Raw genomic sequence first — 23549 nt, forward strand, 5'->3', positions numbered from 1 at the left:
TAATTGAGGGCAGTCACTATGCTAGGCACTTTCCATTATTACCATTTTGCAGATAAAAACAAAACAAAACACTGATGCCTAGAAAGAAAAAAATGGGGAAGGAAAAAGTCTTCAATTTATCCATTTGGTTAATAGTTGGCCTGAGACTCAGTGCCTGTTTTCCTATTCCTAAACCTGTGGGTTTTCTATAGCCCCAGACTCTTAAAAGTTTCTAGGGTGACTGTTATTAGAGAGGTAACAGGAGGATCCAATTTTTATGTAATTTCTTCCCCCAGTTCCTTGTGAAATTTAAGCAAAGGAACATAAAACATGGGAGCTAAAATTATACCTCCCAGCTTTCATTTGAATAAATGATTTCTGGAGTTGAAATTTTTCTTTTCTCATTAGGGTAAAATATACATAATGTAAATTTTACCATTTTAAAGTCTATACTTCAGTGGCATTTAGTACATGCACATTGTTGTTCAACCATCCATCACCACTATCCACCCACAGAACCCATCATTCCAAGTGTACATGTCAGCTAGCACATTGTTTGCTTGCTTTCTTATCAGTCATCATCTGCCTTCTTTCCTGACTCAAGCATTCATAGCTAAAGCCTGCTGGCTAATGCCCTCAAGCCATCAGTAAGTAGAAGAATCATTGGTTTTTCAAATGACCAAAGTGAACACAAAGGAAATGCTTTATCTACTTAGTAAAATCCATTTTCAAAGATCCAAAAACTCAACCTGGTGTATCTTTAAAAACACTTATGGATCTAGGATAACTTGAACAATCTGACATTTCTGCTGCACAGAAAACACACACTGGCTAATAACTCTGACATTAAACAATTGATATAATCATTAAAATTATAAAATGGCTTATGAAAAGCTACTTCCTATTTTTTAGTTGTATCTACAACAAAACCCTTGTGTAAGAGAATAAGTTGGTGGAGAGAAATTCCTCAAGATTCAAATCTCACACTCCACATATTTCTCAGTTTTTCCCAATTTCTCTTTATCAAAAAAATAATACTTTTTTTGGCAGGCTGGTCCTTCCATAGGTCTTGCTCGTAACTTTAGCAACCTACACAGGTATAACATTCCCTCAATCCCTTGCTCACTTAGGAAGCACTCTTCCTTGTATAGTTCTTTTAAAAATTCACTTGCAGTCATATTCTTTGATATATATACAGGCTTTTTTTTTTGGGGGGGGGGCATGATGGTTCTGCGGTTTTGCATTGTTTTTGATAGAGTGAAGGCCTTTCACATTTTGCTACAATCTAGCAGGAGAGACTTTCATTCCTCTGGACTCTCTCAGCCACATGTGCTATCGTCCGTTCCCGGCCATGCAAAGTCCCTGGGTCAGGAGCCTCTTTTATCAACCGAACTTTCAATGGGATCTCACACTGAGGGTGATGGGGTGCCCTCTCTGGGTTCTATACAATTTGTAGACTGAGTGGATTTTAAACCGACATTGAAGTCCTGGTTGCATATTTCCAGACAAAAGACTTATTTTTGAGCCTGGAGTCCTTTATAAGAACCCTTAGCTCATGTATGATTTGTTCCACGGAGAGGATCCTGAATTCACATCAAAGGGGGCAATATCCTGGATGATTATGTAACATTGCACAAGCAATTCAATCCTCTGTCTTTCAGTCTTTTAATCATAAATTTCACAGTTTCAAAAAGTCCACTAACCCAGGGTCTTACCATTTGCAGTTTCATAGTTCCACAATTTCATGTCTAAGCAGACCCAAACTTTTGAGATCTCAAAGTGTATAATGTATGGTCCCAGGGCCCTCTTGTAGCTAGCAGCCTATAATCAGCTCAGAAACATTAAAGGCAGTGGCAGATAGAGTCTAGAGGAAGCTCATACTAAACTCTCACCAAGTTCACTTTCTGACAAGATCAAAGACAAGTACCACATAGCAATGCAGGAAGCTGTAGGTGGAGATGAAAACACACACAAAAAAAGACCTCCTTACTCTCCTGTGAATTCCAAGGCTCTGTTGAATTCTTTAAAGCTACCACATACCCAAAGCCAGCTGAGTGGCTGCAGTAATTTATCAACAATACAAATGGTAGCTGAGAAACAATGAAGACTGACAATTGTTAAAAGTAGGAAAATGTCATCATATCATTCTATATCCAACAAAAATAACTTCCTATATAATAAAAAGCCAGGGACCATAAGCATAATGACTGGAATGACCGCTGGACCAGTAGCCATGAGGTGCATTGACCACCTCTCAGTCCCTCTGCCCCAGCCTGCAGGCTCTGATCACAGCATGGCGAAAAGGGAACCATGGCGAACTGAGCCTCTTGGTCCCTCCCCCGGCCCGCAGGCTCTGGGGAACTGGAGCCATGCTGCGGTTGGAACCACTGTGAACTGGGGGGTGGAGGCAGGGTGGGACTGAGGACTGGCGAGCAGGCAGAAGATGGCCCTGATCACAGGCTAGGCCTAGGGACCCTACCCATACACAATTTCGTGCCCTGGGCCTCTACTTTAAATATGAAAAAACAACAGCAGTATTTTTTATAAGCAAAAGCCATATTTTTTACATAGTTTATTACCTATAGCCTGCCACTAAGAATTGCTAAATAAGCTCTACAATCTGAAGAAATTGATGCCAGATAGAACATTCAGTGTACAGAAAGGAATTAAAAGCACTCAAAGTGGTAAATATGTGGGTAAAAATTAAAGACTAGTTTTCTTTCCTTTCTTAAACATTTTAAAAGTCAACACATAGTTGAAATAAAAATAAAGTATTATGGTATTTATGACATATATAGAAGTAAAGATTTGTCAAAAAAACAATGAAGGATGAAATTTAGGATAAATAGAATCATACTATTGAAAGGCTCTAGCATTATATATAAAACAATATGATGTCAATTTTAGGTAAACTACAATAAGTTCAGAATGCATAAAAATAAAATAAAAGGTATAGCCACAATGGCAATAAAAATGCAAAGATGAAATGCTGGAAAACAACAACAAAGAGCAACAGCAGTCTTGGTTTAATACAAAATAAGGCAGGAAATGAGAAAAAAATGAAAAATAACATAGGAAAAAATAAAAATAAATTTTACAATAGTATACTTAAACTTACCCTATTGATAATCACATTAAAAAGTTGAGTACAACTCCAGTTAAATGGCAGAAGTCTAGATTTTTTAAAAAAAGCCTGTCTATTAGCTTTTTATGTGATACTCATCTATATATATAAAAGCCAAGCGACCAGGACAATGGAATGACCTGGATGACCAGAATGACCAGTCACTATGACATGCACTGTGGTGGCCAGCCAGCCAAATTTGGGCCCTGATCCACTCCCCCAACCACTGCAGCTCCTCCCCCTTGCTGGCCCCACCCCTGATCGCCCGCCCCCCGCTGGCCTGGCCCGATCATCCCCCATCAGGGTGGGCTAGCCGCATCCCACCCATGCACAAATTCGTGCACTGGGCCTCTAGTTTTTAATAATAAGGAAATTGACAGGTTGAAAGTAAAAGGATGGGAAATGATGTTATGTGATAATAGTAGGCATAATAAACCTGAAATGTCTCTATTAATATCATACAAAGTAGACTATATTGCAAAAGACAAGTAACATTTTTTTAAAAAATTATAAAGGGTCAATTTATAATGAAGACATGAAACACTAAATGTGTAGAAAGATACATTAGAGATTCAAAACACAATGTGCAAAAACTGACAGAAATCAAAAGGAAAAAAATCCTCAGTTTTAGTTGTCTTTAAACACTTTCAGGAATTGACTGAATAAGTGGAAAAAATATCAAGGGTATAGAAGTTTCAAACAGCACTGTCAGTGAACTTAGCCTAATGAACGTCCATGCAGTATGTGAGGGCACAACTGCACACGTGGAACATCTCTAAGAGAGAGTGTGTTCCACATGATACAGTGTTAGTGAAACCAGACAGCTTGCTGCCTTACCACAATTAAATTACCTTAGGAATTGATACTAATAAACTACTTAGAACATCCTAAGATATCTGGAAGTTAACAAACACTCCTCTAAATAACCCATAAGTCAAAAAAGAAATCACAATGGGAATTTAAAACTAGTTTGAATTAAATGGTGATAAAAGATCTGTATAGAAATGTATAGAACACACCCAAAGCAGTCCTTAGAAGAAATGTCTGTGGGTTTGTTTGTGTGTGTGTGTGTGCGTGTGTGTGTCTTTGTTTACGTAGAAAGAAAGGAATAAAATTAAAAATCTCAGCTTATACCTGAGATTTTGAATAAGTGTAAATTGAACTCAGAATATTGGCAGATTTGAATAGTACTCATTACCCAATAATAAGTAATAACAAACTGCTGCAACAAAACATGATGCTGAGCAGAAGAACCAGCCCTGATGGCGGCACACTGTGATGGCGTGTGTGTGTGTGTGTGTGTGTGTGTGTGTGTGTATGTGTGTGTGTGTGTGTGTGTGCAGAAGGGAACAGCCAACTCTGACTATTGGAAATCAGGTCAGTAATTGTCTGCAAAGAATGTCCGTTTATTTCTGCACTAGGGACCCCTCCGGGGATGTCTGACTGCAGGCCAGGCTGAGGGACCCCACCAGTGCATGTATCTGTGCACCGGGATTCTAATCCTACATAATAAAAGGGCAATATGCAAATTGACCGCACCTTTGCTACGCCCAAGCCACGCCCACCAGTCAAAGCCACGCCCACCAACCAATCAGGGCGAGTATGCAAATTACCTAACAAATATGGCGGTTAATTTGCATATGCTGAGGGAGGGAGGAGTGAAGACTGAAGACAACTTAGAAGAGGGAGGAAAAGCGAAAAGCAAGGTGGCTGCCAGAGGGAAAGTGCGGGCGGGGCAGGGTGGGGTGAGGCGCATGGGTGCAGGCGCGGCAGCCGCAACGGTGGTGGCGGTGGCAATGCGTGTGGCAGCGGCAGCGCACACGGCCGCAGCGGCCGCTTGCAGGATTCTTCCTGCAAATGGGCTCCTAGTATGCATATAAGATCTTTGGATAATCTCTTCCCACCTCCCCCATTCCCCCTTCCCTCTGAGATTCATCAGTCTGTTCCATGTTTCCATGCCTGTACGTTGAGTGTCTGCCCCCTGGTGGTCAGTGCACGTAATAGCTACTAGTTGAACTGTTGGATGGTTGGATGGTTGCTTAGGCTTTTATACATATAGATAGTATCCTTATACGATAGGAAATGTGTATTCTCTTTATTCCATAGATAAAATAACTTAGTTTTAGAGAGTTTAAATTGGGTCATAAGTCATAAATCAATAAATTACAAAATTGGGACTGGATGAGAGAGATTCTGATTAAGATCTAGTGATCTTTTTATTTCACTCCCATTATCGCCCCATATGCCAGGTTTCTGAAGCCAACCAGATAACTTTAGCGGCACAATAAGAACTACCATTTGTGAGGGTCTCCCCCCCACCAGACACAGCAGGTCCTTGGATGCTACAGTTCCCTGCACTCCATTTATCTATCAGCAGGAGGGTGTCAGCCAACTTCCGCACCAAGGAAGAGCCTCCACTCCCACCACACACACATGTTTAACCTTCTGAACTCTCAGTGCACTCCACAACTGTATGGTCGTTGAATGCAGTGTCCCCCACTCACCAGCAGCTCTGGGAATCAGAGAGGTTAGTTCACAACCATGTTAGCTACATTACTTCTTAGAAGTCTGATTTCCCCTCAGCCTACCTCAAGCAGTGTCTTACTGAATGTGGGTGCAGACCACGTAGTCTTGTCATGAGAACAATGTTATTATTTTAGCAGGCCATGGATCTGGTTCTTGACAAAGCTGTTCACTGGTTTTGTCCTTGTTTAGGAACCAGATGCAGGGGTCAGCCTCTCTTCCCCCATTTCTGCCCGTTAGTTAGAGAATCCTGAGGGCCCGAGTTCCGTGTGCCTGTGGAGGTGGAGTAGCACGCAAAGGGGCTTCGGAGCTTCCCATCCTCAGCACTTAGGACACACGGAGAATGAATGGAAGCCCCAAGCCAACATGCCGCTTCTTCCTCTCGGTACTAAACAGCATTGGCCTTATGAGAGGAAGAACCTGTGGCCGTAATGAAGTGGCTGATGTTTTTCTCTCCCTGTTAGGCAGGTAATAGGGCAGAAGCTCTGAGGCTAAGACGGGACCATTGCTGGCACTTATCACTGGGGAGCTCTGGGGAGCTGCCTCCAGAGCAACTCACTGGGTTCGATTAATACACCATATGGAGACAACCCGCACTGATGACTTTGACTGGCAGTGAGATTGCAGGAACCCAGGTGCCACAAGATATTAGCAATTTCCCTAATTACAGTCTGAATAAGGAATAACAGGTGCAAGAGCCAACTTTTACCTCAGTAACCAAAGGAGAAATATCAGGAGTTCTCAGGGAGACTCCTGTTTCAAGTCTGGTGCTCTGTAAACCAGCCATGCTGCCTGAGGGGCTGGTGCCAGGGAAGCAGAGGGGGGGGGACGGCCGATGTGCCCTGGTGCCAAGCCTGCCCACCTGCTGACCTGCCCAGTCGTCCCCACGGGGCACTGTAATTCCCTTGGGGATAAAGATCACATTTTTTTTGCAACCTGGGATGTCGAGGCCAGTGCCTGGAGCACAGTATTTCTTAAAGGTGTGCTGAAATGGCAGTTAGTAATGAAAACCACATCTGTTTAGTTGTTTCAAAACCAGTGAATTACAAATAGCATCTGAATGCTGCTCACAGTTATTCATGAGTTGCTGGCTGATTGAATGAATAAGCAAAGGGACATATTTTTTCTGAATCTTGGTTTTCTTATCAGGAAAATGGAGAAAATAAATTCTCGAGGGCAATGGTAAACCTTATATTAAATCTTGCATGCAAATGAGATTGTACATAGAGATTCTCACCAGTACAGACTATGTTCTAACAGAGACGCCAATACTTAGTTTGCTGTAAAATGCTCTTTGTGTGAGTGTATGCTGAAGCAGTGACTTATTAATACCCTCAAGCTCCAGGTAAGGCATTTATTTGTCAATCATACTTACATTTTCTGAAAGACATTCAAAAAAGTTTCCCCAAATAAGAGTGCAAAATAAGTTAAAAACAGCCCAGCAGCCCAGAGCTAATTAGAAATACACTTGTCATATTTAATATGACATATTTAATAAGGTGTAGGGTAATTATCATCCAAACCACACAGTTAAAACTACAATTGATAAACCCACTCTGGCTTCAATGCTCTGAAAGGCTGCGCAGGTGTCTGTGCTGAGATGGATTTGACTGGCACTTGTAGACAAGAGAACGGGAGCAGCGGGTGTTGGCACTGGGCACTGCTGATGGTGGACAGAATCGCTAAAATGATACGGTGTTACAAGGGAGAACTGACTACCTGATACTTTTTCTCCTCTACCTTGTTCGCGGTGCAGCGCGTACCTATTACCTTATTGTCAGTGCATACGTGGGAAGCACATATACCTGTGACTCCTCAGCGGCAGTTATTTCATTCGCTTAGAAGACCACCTGGAATGTGATAGCTGTATAAGAATGGCCCCAGCTCTCCAGTTTGATCCTGGTGGTTGGAAAAGAGGGTAACTGGTCCAGGCCCTCGCTACCATAGCTCTTTGCCTGGGATGACCTCCAGAGTGGAAGAAATCTCCAGGGCTCAGGCAGCGCTGGAGAAAAGCTCTCCCTTCCTCTCGATGTGGGCCACGGGGAGAGCCCGCACTCCGCTGGGCCTGCTCTGCAGTCCTGCACTGATGTCTGTCCCTTCTCTCGGGCTGCGTGCCCTGGGAAGGCACCGCTGAAGAAGCACCTGTTTACTTGCCTGTCTCTGCCAGTGAGAAGGGCCTTCGATGGGTACCAACGCTTCCTCATTCCCATCGAGCCCTGGCACAGCCTGCATTATATATGCGTTCCGGTGCCTATGCTGTCATTTTGATCCTGGTCTCCCTGTCCTGACCTTGGCTGTCAGTCATCCTCCTGAAATGCGGTTACTATGCGGCTCGTTTGGGAAATGGAATCCTACATGAAATCCTAATATTGGCCAGTTTATTATTTACTTGTCCATATTAAAGTTATTTGTGGTGCAAATCTCATCAGATAAAAAGTCTCCAAACACTACCAAAGCCTCCTCCTCACACATCGCATGGGTCCCTGCATATTTCCAGTGAAGGGAGGTAGTTAGCTTGACAGTGGCTGACAAACGATTGCACATAAGGTCCTTGATTCATCGCCCATCCCACCCGAAGCTCCGCGCTGCCCGAGTCCAGTGCTAGGTCCCAGGCGGGCATCCTGGCTTCTCACAGGTGCAGCGCCTGTACCTGCGCAGCTGGCCTCCACCTCCCGGTTCCCTCATCGAGCTGCCTACGTCTCACTTTTCCTGCTCATTCTCCTGTAGATGAAGCTGTGTGCATCTTTGTGAATTAAAACTGTCCCATCAATAATTCAAGCACAAACAGGATTCACTAAATGTCGGGAGACGTCAGCACTAAGAAAGGGCATCGGTAAAGCTAGTTTAAATTAGAAGTCAAGGCTTCTCAGATCGCCATCAGCCTCTTCTCACTGAACGCTTTACAAATAAGCATCTTTGATTTAAAGCAAGTTCCTGGGTTAAGTTGCTCAGTTCTCTCCCAAGAACAATAGATACCTTGTGTGCACAGTTACACTGTCCGCTTCACCGTGACGATTATAATGTCTGGGTCAGGTTTTGCTAGAAAGTAAACTGTGATCAGCCAATCCTGTAGAAATGCCGGCATGACCCCTCAGCTAAGTAGACGTGTGGCTGGGTGAGCCAGGGCCCTGCCCATTCACAGGGACACTGCACGTGAAGGCACGTGCGCTTATAAAGGAGCAGATGCCGGCACACCAGCCTCCCTGGCCATGGCTGTGTGTGTTCAGAGGCTCTGGGTTTTGTGAGATTGCTGTTGTCAGTGTAAGGGGTGATAAAGCAAGTGATGACAACAGTGTCATATATTTGTTTCCATCTCTGCACTGAGAGCTGTAACACCAACACAGATGGCAGCTGGACCATATGGTCCATGACCGGAAAAATGGAGCGGGCCGAAGCCGTTAGTCGGACATCCTTAGCGCTGCTGCGGAGGCGGGAGAGGCTCCCTGCACCGCCGCTATGCTGGCCAGCCATGTGCCAGCTTCTAGCTGAGCGCGCTCCCCCTGTGGGAGTGCACTGACCACCAGGGGGCAGCTCCTTCGTTGAGTGTCTGTCCCCTGGTGGTCAGTGCGCTTCATAGAGATCGGTGGTTCCCAGTCATTCTGACATTAGGGTCAATTTGCATATTACCCTTTTATTGTATAGGATTTTTTTCCTGGAGCATCTTGAAGGAACCATGCTCCATAGAAATGTGAACACTAAGTCATCATGAGGGAACTTCCTGTTCCCAGCTTTCAGTGGACAAACCAAAGATGGGAGTTTTAAGACATTTTCTCAATGAAATACCATTATCAGAAGAGGGAATTGAAACAATATTACATACTAGAGTTCCTTCTACTACCACAGCTGACTTTAATGCTCTTAACCCCAGACTAGAGCCCTTCCACAGGGAAACTCTGAGTCAGATTTCAACGTGTGTAGTTAAGGAACCCTGTGCCGTCCAGCCTCTCAGAAACCATCTGAGGGGAAGTGCCAGGAATCCGTGGGCAGCACACGCTGCCATGCTGCTTCCTAATGGCAGCCAGTGTGGGTGAGGATCCGTTGTTGACCCCACAAGCTGCTGCAGACTGCTCTCACATTTAACTGAGCAGAGAATAGGATAAGCCTGATGCTTGTTCATTCTATGAGGGCCACAGGATGACTAAAAGTTCTAGAACGCTCATCATATTTCCTCCTCAGAGCTTTTCCGACTCATTTTCAGGTATCAATGTCTACACCAGCACATGAGCCTCAGTTCACCTGTCAGGTAAGGAGTTGATTTTTCTCCTAAGATAATTTAACTTCCCTGAGTGGGAACCTTTGAGGTAATAGCAGATTCTCACTGGAGACACACATCATGTGTCTTTATTTCTTCATTTTCCTGAGATTTGGATCTCACAATAACACTTTGCAGAAAAGACGGTAGCTCAGATCCTCACCTTGAGGATCTCTGCCCTGAACAATTTTGTGTCTGTAGCACATAGTAGTCCAGGTTTTCATGAGCTTCCTCTCCTCTCCCTCACTCCTTTGCTCCATTTCTGCTCTTAGCTGACTTTCAACATTTGTCTTTTAAATTGTTAGTAGCTGGAGCAATGACCCTCCCTAGGAGAATTTGCATGTAAGTTTTTAAAAGGAACATTTGAAGCACAAAGGAAAGGAAAAGAAAGAAAGGAAGGAAGGAAGGAAGGAAGGAAGGAAGGAAGGAAGGAAGGAAGGAAGGAAGGAAGGAAGGGAGGGAGGGAGGGAGAGAAGAAAGAAGGAAGGAAGAAAGGATGGTAGAAAGGAAAGAAAGAAAGGAATAATTTTACATGCTAAAATAATTAATTTTCAGTGCTAGTTTGTCTAATAAATCATGATAAAATGTCTGGATATTTGCTGCAAGCTCTAAGGTCCAGCCCAGAGTGAATGAAAACCCAAGTAACTTTCTGGGGTATGGTTTACCTCCCTCCCTCCCCACCAGCACCTTCATCACCTCTTCCCTGCATCACCACTATAGTCTCTGGATAATCTTCCCCTCTCAGTCTTCCTCCCATCTAATCAATCTGAAAAGAGAGTCCATTACCTCTAAGATCAAGGACGACATTCTTGTATACCTCATAAAGCTCTCTGTTTTTCAAGCCACCTGTCTTTTCTCTCTACCATATCAGAAGGCTAAACGTTCCCTCAAGCAAACCAGCAAACCCTTCTTTAAGCATCTTCCCAACTTCTTTGTTTAAGCTGGTGACACTCCTTGTTTATCCCCATTGTCCCTTCTGTCATAGCAATATCCGAAAGGCTAGAATGTGCTTATGGTGGTCTCCTCTAGACAGCAGTCACCCTGAGGATCTCTGCCCTGAATAAATGTGTGTCTCTAGCACCTGACACAGGTTATGGCACACAGAAGGTGGCGAGCACATGGCTTCTTCACTTCCCTTATTCTCCCTTGTCCCCGTTGCAAAGTGGTGCTGGGGCTGGGCTGCCTGATTCAGTGTGCCGGTGCTGGGCTTCGGGGGGGGGCGGGGGCACCCTTGACAATCACCTCCCATCATTATGTTATGTGTAGCCAAAGGTCATTTACATTATCTTTCAGAATCTTGGCTTCTTTATCTATTAAATTGAGATAATAATTCATATGAAAAGAATCTTATATTAGAGCTTCTTTTATCCAATAAAATCCCCTAGAACTATAAATTGATTAGCTCGTGCCCAGTAGTTTGCAACAGTGTCTTCCACTGCTGAAATTAATCACTCTTCCAGCTGCTCTTGCGCATAAATACCAGGGAGGTATGCATGTTCCGTATCGAATGTTGAGGATTAAGGCTGGATAACGTGTTTGCACCTCGCTAGTGGAGGGACACTCAGGCTCTGTTCATACTTTGCTTCATTCCCAGATTTAAACGATGATTTTCAGACTCTCCAGCTTGATAATTCCACACTTGGCCTGACTTCAATTTTTGTCAATATTTGAACCAAGTCAAACAGGCATGCTGAGTTCCTTAGCTTGACATTCAAGGCCCTCTAAACCGGTCCCATTCTATTTTTTTACTATTATAATTTATTTGGCAAAGCTTCCCATGTAATTTCAAAAATATTAAATAGGCCAATTAGTTGAAAAACCATTCTGTTTTATGAGTCTTAATTCTCACAACCTCTGCATGCACTGTAAACTCCCCAAACTGGGTTATTCGCTGTCACTGGTCTCAGACATCACATGCAATCTTGTTTCCAGACCTTTGTACTATGACTGCAGCACGTTGGGATGGAGTTAGGAGGATGGACTCCGGAGCATGCGGGAAGCCGCGAATCCTTGCTCCACCACTCACTAAAAGTGAGAACCTGGGCAAGTGCTTAGCCTTTCTGTTCAAAAATATGCCCAACTTTAAAATGTGGATGGTAGGGCATTCCTCAGGGGATTGTTCAGAAGAGTATATGTGCACGTGCATGTGTGTGTGTGTGTGTGTGTGTGTGTGTGTGTGTTTGATGGCTCACATTACATGTATTACATGTACTTAGACACGTTGCTTGGATATTACTTAAGACTAGCTCTTGCATGAAATGCAAAGTTCTGGCATAGCATGGCCTATGGAAGTGTTAACTGATATCATTGTTAAATCTCCATGTTTCATTAAATCATGATTATTCATAAATTTATATTAGATGCTGACTGTTTTTATTAAACACATTCTAATTCCCCATGTAACAGAAGGAAGGGAACTGGTACTTATTGGATGCAGATTATGATCCAGGCACATGTACTCACGCCAGTCCTTGTCACATCACGTGTTGTTTCCGGGATTTTAGAAATGAGGAAACTAAGACCTAGCACCTAGCAAGCTTTCCATTGCAGGGCTGGGACTTGAGGCCAGGTCTGCAAATCTGTTCACACAGCCACTCCCTGCTGCTTAACAGGAGCACACGCCCCCACCCACTGGACTGCTACGTGCATTATTTCTAACTCCATTTTGGTACTTAGTGTTTTCTAATTTATACTTGTGTGTTCCAGTCTTCCGAGCAAAAACATGTATTTATCTGATAACCTCCACACTTGCCTAGCATCATGTAGTCAACAAGTGCTACAAACTGACTTTTACAGCCCCACCCAGCTCCCCACTTCCCATCTGTGTCCGTGCCTTTGTTTTATCAACAGATATGTTTGCTTCCTCTGTAAGATTCTATATTTCTTAAATAAGTTTAATTTTTGGAAGATTCTTTACCTCAGAATTTATCATATGGTAATGCATTTTAATACGTATTTTGTTGGCTTAATAAAAAGTATTCTAAACAACGGACTGCCAGGACATGAGACCTTGAACTTTTATGGAATACCGAGCTTAGTCTGAGCTTGTCCTGTGGCGTGTGTGTGTGTGTGTGTGTGTGTTGGGGGGGGGGGATGTGTGATTCCCCTGGAGGCAGTGCAGTCAAAAGGAGGGTGAGATCCAACCGCACGGGTGTGATCTTGTCTCCATCACGATGGGACCTGGTGAGTCACTTGTCCTCTCTGTGCCCTGTCTCCTTTTCTGTGAAATGGGGTCCAGCGGGCTGTCACAAGGACTGAAGGCGAAAGTATGTGTAAAATACTTCATGAGCCCTGCATGCAGTGCTTGCAAATTGCAGGTTCTCTATTCAGCCGTTCCTGCTCGCTGTTCATAGGTCACCTGCCAGGATAGGGTCAGGATGGGCTCAAGTTATCCTTAGGAATCTACGCCCTCTCTGCCAGGGACAGGTCTGCTTAGGAGTCTACACCCTCCATGTCTCCCCTATTTTCATGCTCTTCATCTCTCCTTATGAGTGGTGAGAGAAAGAATGTGATAGCTACAGCAATTAAGTATTAGAAAGGTTTAAAATATGGCTGAAAAGTCCCAGCAGGGTTATCTGATTTAATCTGAACATTTAAACCATGGTGGCTAGAAGCATGGATAGTCAATACTTTAAAACTAACTGCATTTTTTGTTCATATATAGAAAGAAATTGCATGTTTGTTTTGTGAAAAATAAAACATGGTGATTCAGTGGGCCCCTTGGTCTTGCCAATGGAGAGCCATGTGCCTGCTGTGGTGGGCAGAGCCCAGACAATGGCGGGTGCAGCTGCCCTGCAGGCTGGGCCCAGAGCAGGCCTGTGCCTGGGCTGTGGGAGGGTGCGCCTGCCCCCTTTCACAGGCCCCTGGAGGCGCCAGGGACCATTGTCTGCATCCAGTTTTGAAGCACAGGAGGTCCTGTGCAGCAGTGTGGGAGCCTCTGCTGCAGAGTGGTGTGGGGTGAAGGAGAGAGATGCCCAGCGGGGCCCTCCAGGAGGTGCTGAACTGCATCTGGGTCCAGCATCTTCAGGATGTTATTTTTTACTTATATGTCTAAGCCTTCCTCTTATCTTCAAACCCTACAATTAAGTTTTACCTAGTTTTAGAGAACTACTAGAGGAAACTGTGTCTTCTCCTGAGGAACCTGGAGAAATAGATCCTAATCCTATATAATAAAAGCCTAATATGCAAATTGTCAACTCGACTAGAAGTTTGACCAGGAGGCGGGGCTGGTGGCAGCAGCAGGAGGCGGGAGAATGGAGGTGCCCTGGCCAGCAGCTGGCAGCCACTAGGGACCCTACCAGTGTACGAATTTCATGCACTCGGCCTCTAGTCCAATAATAAAGACTAAGACTCTTGGCTGAGCTGAAGAATAACAGCCAAGGTGATTGGAAGGACACATGCATTCCTCCATGTCTCAGAAATACCTGCAGGTCAGAGCAGACATATGCCATTGGGGAGTTAAAGGAACTGTGACATCTGAAGACAAAGAGCTCAGGGGTGTGACATGACATAGGCTCTACAGCTTCTACTAAATAATGCAACAGTAAAAAGGCGTGGGAGCAAATGTAACAAAATACACTCACTTGAGGTCTCCATTTTCGTGCCTAAGTTAATTGATTAGAAAAAAATAAAAATTGAATAAGTTAATATTTGGAAACAGGTTACAAAGCAAACTAAAATGCAGCACAATGATTAGGAGTGTCCCTGGGTCAGTCTAGACTAGTCTCAATTAGCTGTACATGCCTGTGTATGTTTAAGGAAGAGGTCTAAAAAGCATTAACCTTTTGCACTCGGATGTCGAGTGTGACGCGACACGGTTAACATTAGAATAAAGGAATCGAGAAAAAAGCAAACGAGTGCAAAGGGTTAAACCAAAAGTGCTTCCTCATAATTCCTCATTAACCTGAAAGACAACTGACAAAACAAACTGACCAAAGCTGGTTTTTGGTCCTCCCTCCCGCCCTCCCTCTCTCCCGGCCTTTCTTTTTTTCTCCTTCCTTCCCTCCCTCTCTTCTTTCCTTCCTTCTATTTTTATTTCTTTTGGCAAAGAACAACAAAATATAAATAAAAGTCAGTGTCATTCAAATGTTATATATAGGAAACAAACCTGGAAAACTTAGGGCAAGAGCTGGAACCAGGGAGGGCCCATAAGGTTCTACTTCTCAATAATGCAATCTCAGCCTCAGTCTCCAGTGTGGTTGTCAAAATGCCTCAGAGCTCTGTCTTCTTTAAAAAGATTTTGAATTGTGAACTTATTGAGCCATTTAGAGATTTCATCTAATGAACTCATTCCTAGAGACTTGTAAAAACAACTGGATTAAAGGATTAGCTTTTTTTCACGTGTTTTCCTTTTCCAGGCAGTCAAAGTCATTTCTTCCCATCATTGGGGGTAATGGTTGAGAATATACCATTTTATCATGTTTAGATTATTAAACCTTTTCCGTGTCAGCTTTTATAGTTCTCCATTTCTGCTAACAACTCTTCATGGTAAGCAATATATTAAGTGCTAATTGGCTTTTTAAAAATGTCCCCTGATAAATATCTTTACCCATCACTCTAAAGTTCCTGGGCTCAAAGCAGCCTGGAGAGAAGTCACTTTGCTCTATGTCCTTCACCCACATTCCCATTCCTCTCACGATTCTCACTGGGATCCATGTTTCATCACTTGCACTTGCCTTTTCCACCTGTCATTCCGGGTGCCTGGTCTCCTTGCTGTTTGTGGTGAAAAAAAAAAAATGTTCTGGATTAAGGAGACTGTCACTAGTCTGATTGGATTTTCTATACAAGGGCTAAAACGGAAGATTCAAGGTATTACAAAGAAAGTCACTGGGTGGATTGCAAATAGCCATCTTCCCAGCGAAAGGGCAGTTACTGGGCAGGGACTGAAGGATCTGCTCTCCTCATTCCCTTTCTCAAGCAAAAGTGACTTATATGCTAATATTTTAAATACATGGGAACAGACAGACCCTTTTAGGAGAATAAATCCTTCGGCTTCATTCTGTAAATAACCACCTCCTTAGTTACCTACTGGGTGAGCCTGAGTCTCGCCTGCTGCATTGGTATTGAAAGCTGAGGCTATTAGCAAAGACTTCCCCAAGCTTCTTTACTTTCCTTCCTTGCTAGTCCTACTTCAATGCTATAAGATCTGAATCTTACTTTGATTCAAATACGAGACACAGCCTCACATGTACACACCTTAGGAGAAACCTGTTTTCAGGTGTCCGTTGTGCCCTTTACATACAGGAAATGAGTTGAAGAAAATAAATAAGTAGTGCCTTCCTTGCCCTTCACTGGAGCTGTGGAGCCTTATTCATAGACAACTTTCAATTCTAATTTCTCCTTACTTTCTTAACCTTAAAAGAAAACAAAGGTATAGTATCTGGACCCCTCGTGGAGCTCACACCAAAGTGTAGATCTCCTTAAAAATAGGAGAAAGTGGATAGTAACATGAAATGGCATGCTCACTTATGCAAATACAAAGTGCCACCCTCCAATGCCAAACTTTATAATAATATCGATTGCCCATTCAACTTTGAATTACACATACAAACACACACACACAATACACATACAAACCCATGTGCATATTCTGATGCTATAGCATCCTGGCATTTTATTTATTTTATAATTTTATTTTTTAATATTTAGAGAAAGCAAAGGAGAGAGAGAGAGAGAGAGAGAGAGAGAGAGAGAGAGAGAGAGAGAGAGAGAGAGAGGAACTTCAACATGAGAGAGAAACATGGATTGGCTGCAAGCACACTGCCAGGAATTGAACCCACTATCTCCTGTTGTATGGGAAGGTGCTCACTCCAAACAACTGAGCCACCAAGGCCAGGCCAGCATCCTGGATTTTGGCATTTGGGTTTAGACAGACTGAGTGATTATGAGTCATTTATCCCAGTACAGAGAACCATGGCCCCATCAGCTCCAAAGCGATCCCGTCTCTTCAGCACTTCCCCTCACCTGGGATTCCTAAATGCATTTACCGATTCATAAATAGCCATTGCAAGGGTTTTCCTGATTCTGAACATTTATATGCCCTTACTTTTTATTATTGTTCCCACCTCTGCATTTAGGGATGATATTTCAAAACCAAGCATTAAAAACACTTTGTGCAGCCACTGTGGAAAACAGTATGGAGTTTCCTCAAAAAGTAAAAAATGGAACTCCCATTTGACCCAGTAATACCATGTCTAGAAATAAATCCCAAGAAAACAGAAACACAAATTAGAAAATATATATCTACCCCTGTGTTATTAACAGCTCAATTTACAATAGCTAAGATTTGGAAACAGCCTAAGTGCCCATCAACAGATAAATTGATTTTAAAAAAACTGTGGTACATCTATACTTCTACCCTGCTATAAAAAAGAAGAAACTTTTACCATCTGGGACAGCATGGATGGACCTGGAGAGCATTATGCTAAGCGAAATAAGCCAGTCGGAGAAATATAAATATCACATGATCTCACTCATATGTGGGATATAATGATCAACATAAACTGATCAACAAAAATAGATCCAGAGACAGAGAAACACCGAACAGACCTTCAAACCTCAGAGGGAAGGAAGGGGGTTGGGGGTGGGGGTAAGGGATCAACCAAAGGACTGCTATGCATGCATATTCGCATAACCAATGGACACAGACACTGGGTGGTGGGGGCTTGTCCTGGGGGGTGGGAGTGGCTGGGGAGGGATCAATGGGGGCTTGTCCTGGGGGGTGGGAGTGGCTGGGGAGGGATCAAAAAGAGACATATGTAATACTTTAAACAATAAAAAACCCACAAAATACAAAAAATAAAACTTTGTATTCCTCATTATAGGTTTTCTATCAAAGGGGTCAATTTTGTTAAATGAATGGCTGCTGTCATTCAACCTGTTTCACCTGAGTTCATGATAGGCACCATGTTCCCATTTCTATATTGGTATGGATGGTTATTTTTAAATTAAGGGCAGTATTTCCCCCTTATTCATCTTAAAATCATTTTTCAACCCAATTCTTTCACTTAATTGTGGGACCCATATTTTATTATCTACTATATTCTTCCTTTTTTCCAGTTTCATATCTTAGGAAAATCTTACAGGCTTAATCTTCATCCCAAACTGATTACACAACAGAGCAGCAGGCCAAATTCTGAAATGACCTTGTGGTTCCTTTTTGAGGACACTCTTCAGGATGATGCTCTTTGTGGCCAACAGTATTAATTCATCATTATTATGTAGTGTATTTCTTTATTTCAGATATGTGGACATATAAGAACATGCTAATCTGGATTGAACTGTTTTTGTTTTTTTCCTAAACTTCTTATTTTGAAATAATTTTAGACTTACATAGAATTGCAAAAATAACTCAGAGAGTACCTGAATATACAACTCAGCTCGGTTCCTCTGCTGTGAACAACTCGGCATAATTACAGCACAGCACAATCACCAGAGCCAGCAGATTATAGTAGGGCAACCCTATCTACTCTTCTGCAGTTTCCCCTTGCATTTTACCATTTCCTGCGATACTGCCTGTCCCAGGATCCCACATGGCACTTAGTGGTCCTGTCTCTTTAGTTTGTTCTAATCTGCAACATTAGCTCTGTCTTGTCTTGGGTTTCATTAGCCTCAGATTTGCAGGGTCCATACTGGCCAGTTATTTTGTAGAATTCCCCTCAATTTGGGCCTCATTGATGGTTTTTAATTATGGTATTAGGTTTTGTATTTTGGGCAAGAATGCCACAGAAGTGACATTGTGCCTGCCCTTGACAGTGCATCACATTGTGGGATGGGATGTTGATATGCTCTATTAGTGGTGATGGAAACTTGATCACTCAGTTATGGTGGAGTATGTATAGTTCTTTATTATAAAATCATTATTTTCCCATTGTAATTAATTACTATCTTTGGAGAGAAATTTCGAGACTATACAGATATCTTGCCTCTCCTCAAACTTCTACCCACTAATTTTAGCATCCATGGATGATTCTTATTTGCTTATTATTGTTGACACTCTCAGTGATACTGTATTTTTCTTACTCATTCTACTTTTGTTAATTAGAATTCTCTTTAAGAAAAAAAAGCTATTCTTTTTCTCACTTCTTATTTATTGATTCAATTATTGATTTGTATCAGGATGTCAGTTTAATCTATGGGTTATTATATAATAAGGCCATGTTTTGTTTTTCTGTATTTTTCTTCTCAAATTGTTTCAGCTTTGGGAGCTCTTCTAGGTTGCCTCCTGTGTCCCCATAACTGGCCCCATCCATTCTCCAGCACTTCCTTTTTTATTGCCCCAGGCCATCTTATATCCTCACAGACCCAGCTTTGGCATTATTCCCTTTTCCAAGTATCCTTAGTATGTCTATTGGAAGATGGTGTTTAGAAACAAAGCTCTTGCACCCAGATGTGTTCATTCCTATCTGAGTAAATCTGACTTATTCTTGATGAACTCTTACCAGTTTGTACTGATCAACATTGCATTTGCCAGGCACTCACAGATTATTTCTTAACTAAGTCATTCTATAATTTTTCCAAAGATAAATATTTCATTCACTTAGCACATATTTTGTGGACTCTATTATCTTTATTTTCCTAAAAATTGGGGCTATTGGGACCATTCCCAGCAATCCAGCACTTCTGCTCTCCATGACTCCTGAAAGGAATAACATTGAGTCCTTCTATAGGTGCACTCAGTACCCAGGCATGTAGCAGCCTGGAGAGCAGGACCCAGGGACATGGACTCATGCAGAACCACCAGAATCTCTCCTATGGTCCCTTCACTACCTGGAGTTCTATTCCCTACTGATTGTGTTAGTTCAGTTCCTTCTAATCTGAAACAAATTATATATAACTAGGAGCCTGATGCACGAAGATTCGTGCTAGAATGGGCTTTCCTTTCCCTGGCTGCTGGCACCACCTTTCCACTCTGGCCCAGCACCTTTCTGCTCAGGCCCCGGAGCCGCCTCTTTCCACTCCAACCCCGCCTTCCCATGCTTCCCAGAGGCCCTGAGAGACTGGGGATGGGGCAGAACGCCTTCTTCCCACCCCAGTCACTGGGTGCCTGTGTATGGCAATTAACTGCCATATTTGTTGGGTTAATTTGCATATCACTCCTGATTGGCTGGTGGCATAGCAGAGGTATGGTCAATTTACATGTTTGTCTATTATTAGGTAAAATAAAAAAAAACTACACAACTCTCACTTTCTGTTGGTTGCTATCAGAACAGATTTGCCCTCCTTACATGGCATTATTTTTCTTAATATAGTTATTTCTAAATACATGTGATTTTAATCTAATTTTTACTTAAAGTTTAAGAATTTATCTTTACTTAAAACTACCACATCCCTTTAATATAAAGTCACTGTACAATAAAAAATTCCATAATGTCACCATCAGAGATATACATTATACTTCCCATGCACACATACAAACATGTATACAAATACACACAAAAGTTAGATTATGGAACACATATATTAATATATCCCGCTATTCTTATCTAATACAGCACAATGAGGGTAATTTCACTTTTGGAGTCTCAGCCTAAAAAGGAACATATGTGGTAATTTGATAATTATAATTTTAGTAGTAGAAAAAATAGATTAGCTGATAATTTTATGTGTCCATTAGAATTAATTAAATTGCTATCATTAGGTCTTTAGAGTCATTTCCATATTGTACCATTGTAACACTGTAATAAAAATTTTTGTACATAAATCTTTTTCCACATTTATAATTACCCATTTAAGAGAGATCCTTAGAAATAAAACCACATTGCTTCTAACATAACTGAAAATGTATTTAACACAATTAAAAGTTTTTCTTTGTATTATTTGAAAGCCTCAATTATTCTGGGCTTTATAATTCTACCATGCTTTTGTACTTATGCTTAATGACATGTCTTTACATAATTTGTGGACATTTAGCTGAAATCTAAATTTATCAGTGAACTCCTCATGCAGCCATTTCAAATATTTTAGTTATTTCTTGTCAATTTATTTGTCAAGGTCATTGCTAATGTTGTTTTTTAAACCACAATTTTAAGTTGGACTTTCTCCCAATTTTCTTGACATATTTATATTATGGTTCTCCTTTCTGAGAATAATTGTGTTTACCATTCAATGAGGGTGTTAATGTCCTTTACATGCATGGGATTCAATGTATTCCTGTGTCTCCTATGGTTTCTAATTTATAAAGAAACATATCTTTGTGGATAAGAAGTAGTAGGTCTCTTTTTTATGCCTTCTAAGAGTTAGTGTTGCCTATGAGGCTAATCAAATCTATTAATGTTCCTCTTTAGGCTGGACTCTACGTTAATGTCAGGAGCAGGGACGCTCCTCCCACACAGCGATACCTTCCACTTGTGACTCTTCTGTTATCAGCCTCCGGACTGCCACATCCTTGCACCTAGTTTGAGTAGCAGTATATCCTCTCAACAATATAATTTCTGCTGCCTTTGCTTTCTGCACACTTCTCAAATGTGCTTAAGCCAGAGGTTTAAGGAATTCTTGACAGTAGCATATTATGCTCACATGAATATTTGACCCCATCTACCTTATGTTTAAAAAGTATATACCTCTTTTGGACATAGTTACTCTTCCATTCTGGGTTGATTAATATCATATTATTAATTATTTGTGGATGTGCCAGGTAGCACAATTTTATCTGCAATAACACAAACCCTGATTCAAGTTGATTTAAATAAAAGAGAATTTAATATTTCATCCATTAATTAGCAAGTGCAGAAGTTGGGAAAATTTAGGGTTGACTGACTGGGTACTTCTGTGATATGGTCAGGAACTGGAGTTCTGTACAACTGCCCTCAGACCGCCCATAGGTCCAACTTCATCTTGGGATTGATTTACTGCATTTTGAGTTGTTACCAGGCAACCTATATCCTAGGTCTCGTAAGTAGGAAAAAAATTATATCTCTCCAACAATAAAAAACAAGTCTCCCTTTGCAGTCTAATTTGAAAACTTAAGATGCATGCCCCCTTTCCCAAGGGCTGCAGTCTCTGAACTTTTTAAATCCATCCCTGAAACTGAGGTTGCTGTAGACTCATTGCATCTATTTCTTCATTATTCATAGCTGGAGTATTTATATACAACTAGTGGCCAGGTGCGCGAAAATTCATGCACTTGGGGGTCCCTCAGCCTGGCCTGAACCCTCTCACAGTCCGGGACCCCTTGGGTAGGGTCCCTAGGCCTGGCCTGAGATCAGGGCCTATCGGGGCTTTCCTTCCTTGGGCTGCAGGAAGCTGGCCCCACCCCTGCCGCTGCCACTGCTTGCCATCTGTGCAGCGCTGCCCCCCTCCCCCTGCCACCGGTGGCCTCCCTCTGCAGGTGACAGGCTGGGGTGCAATGGCTTTCCTGGCCTGGGCCTCCCTCTTTCTTTGCTGGGGGACAGGTCCAGCCCTGTGAGGGGCCATCTGCCTACCTGATCTCCCCTAACCACTGGTCTGCCTACTTGATCATCCCTAACCCCTCTGCCTGCTTGCCTGATTGCCCCTTACCACTTGCTTGAAGGTGGGGCCAGCCCGGCGAGGGGCTGTCTGCCTACCTGATCTTCCCCAACCACTGGTCTGCCTACCTGATCACCCATAACCCCTCTGCCTGCTTGCCTGATTGCCCCTTACCACTTGCTTGGGGGTGGGGCCAGCACTGACTTCCAGTTGGTCAGCCTCTGGTGTTACTTGTCTTTACAACCCAGGGTTTTTATATATTAGGATAAGTTAAGATCAGATAAATCATCCCCCTATATCCTTCCATATTTTCCCCTACATTTGCTGTTACTCCACTTTATTCTTACCTATCACTGGAATGTTTTTGAAAAGTTATTTGAGTTCCATGAGTCCCACAAGTTTATGGAATCCAAGTGCTATATCTGTCAGAGGGGATTCATAATGTATATTTCTAAATTCTAGGAGAAGTCCTGTTATTAAAATAAAAGTCCCACTTGACATATTTAAACCAGCATTTCCCAAATTTGCTCTATCATGGAACTTCCATGTTGCATATTGGCTCTTTGAACTTACGGCAATAATGCTTGCAAGAGGTCACTTTTGGAAAAGCCTCTCTATCGGACATAAGACTTATTTTCACCTGACATTTCGACTCCTGTTACATACTTTGATAGATAGGATACTTCTGATAAGATATCAGATGTCAGAGTAGATAAGTTTTCCCATACCATGTGGGGTACACTCAACTCCCAGCCAAGAGCCAGTGAGATGGACATCTAAACCATGATTAGAAAAATCAAATCATGTTGTCAGATATCAAGTCCAGAATCAACAGTTTGTATCCAACTGTATTTCCCCAAACCCCTCTCCTTTGAGTTGGAGTGGTAAGCAGAAAATGGAAATGTCCCAAATCTCTGAGTTCAGTCTTCTTTCAAGCACTTCTCCGTCTCAGGAACTGCTGTCCAGATTCCTTCGGCCAGTCCTTCTGGTCAGCCCTGCGATGCAGGAGAGTCTGGCAGTCCCATGGTAGAGAGATCCTGGAGGCACAGACTGCCTCTCCAGGCCCCACATGACTCACCACGGCTCATTTACTTTTCCTTCAGCCATTGCAACCTTCTCTCTTGTTAATGCTCAACTGCCCCAGTTTTCCACAGACCAGAACGTCTACTGCAGGTTCTACATGTGGCCTCTACAAAGCATGCCATTCACACATCTAGCTTTAGT

General features: G+C 42.5%; 1 protein-coding gene across 2 annotated transcripts in view; it reads right to left on the reverse strand.

Annotated features, from left to right (window-relative positions):
* CNTNAP5 (contactin associated protein family member 5) overlaps positions 1 to 23549 on the reverse strand; it is a gene marked incomplete at both ends in the record, with an annotated part of 850484 nt that overhangs the window by 504426 nt on the left and 322509 nt on the right. The window lies entirely within an intron of this gene.

Source organism: Cnephaeus nilssonii (assembly GCF_951640355.1).
Source record: "Cnephaeus nilssonii genome assembly, chromosome: 10".
NCBI lineage: Eukaryota > Metazoa > Chordata > Mammalia > Chiroptera > Vespertilionidae > Cnephaeus > Cnephaeus nilssonii.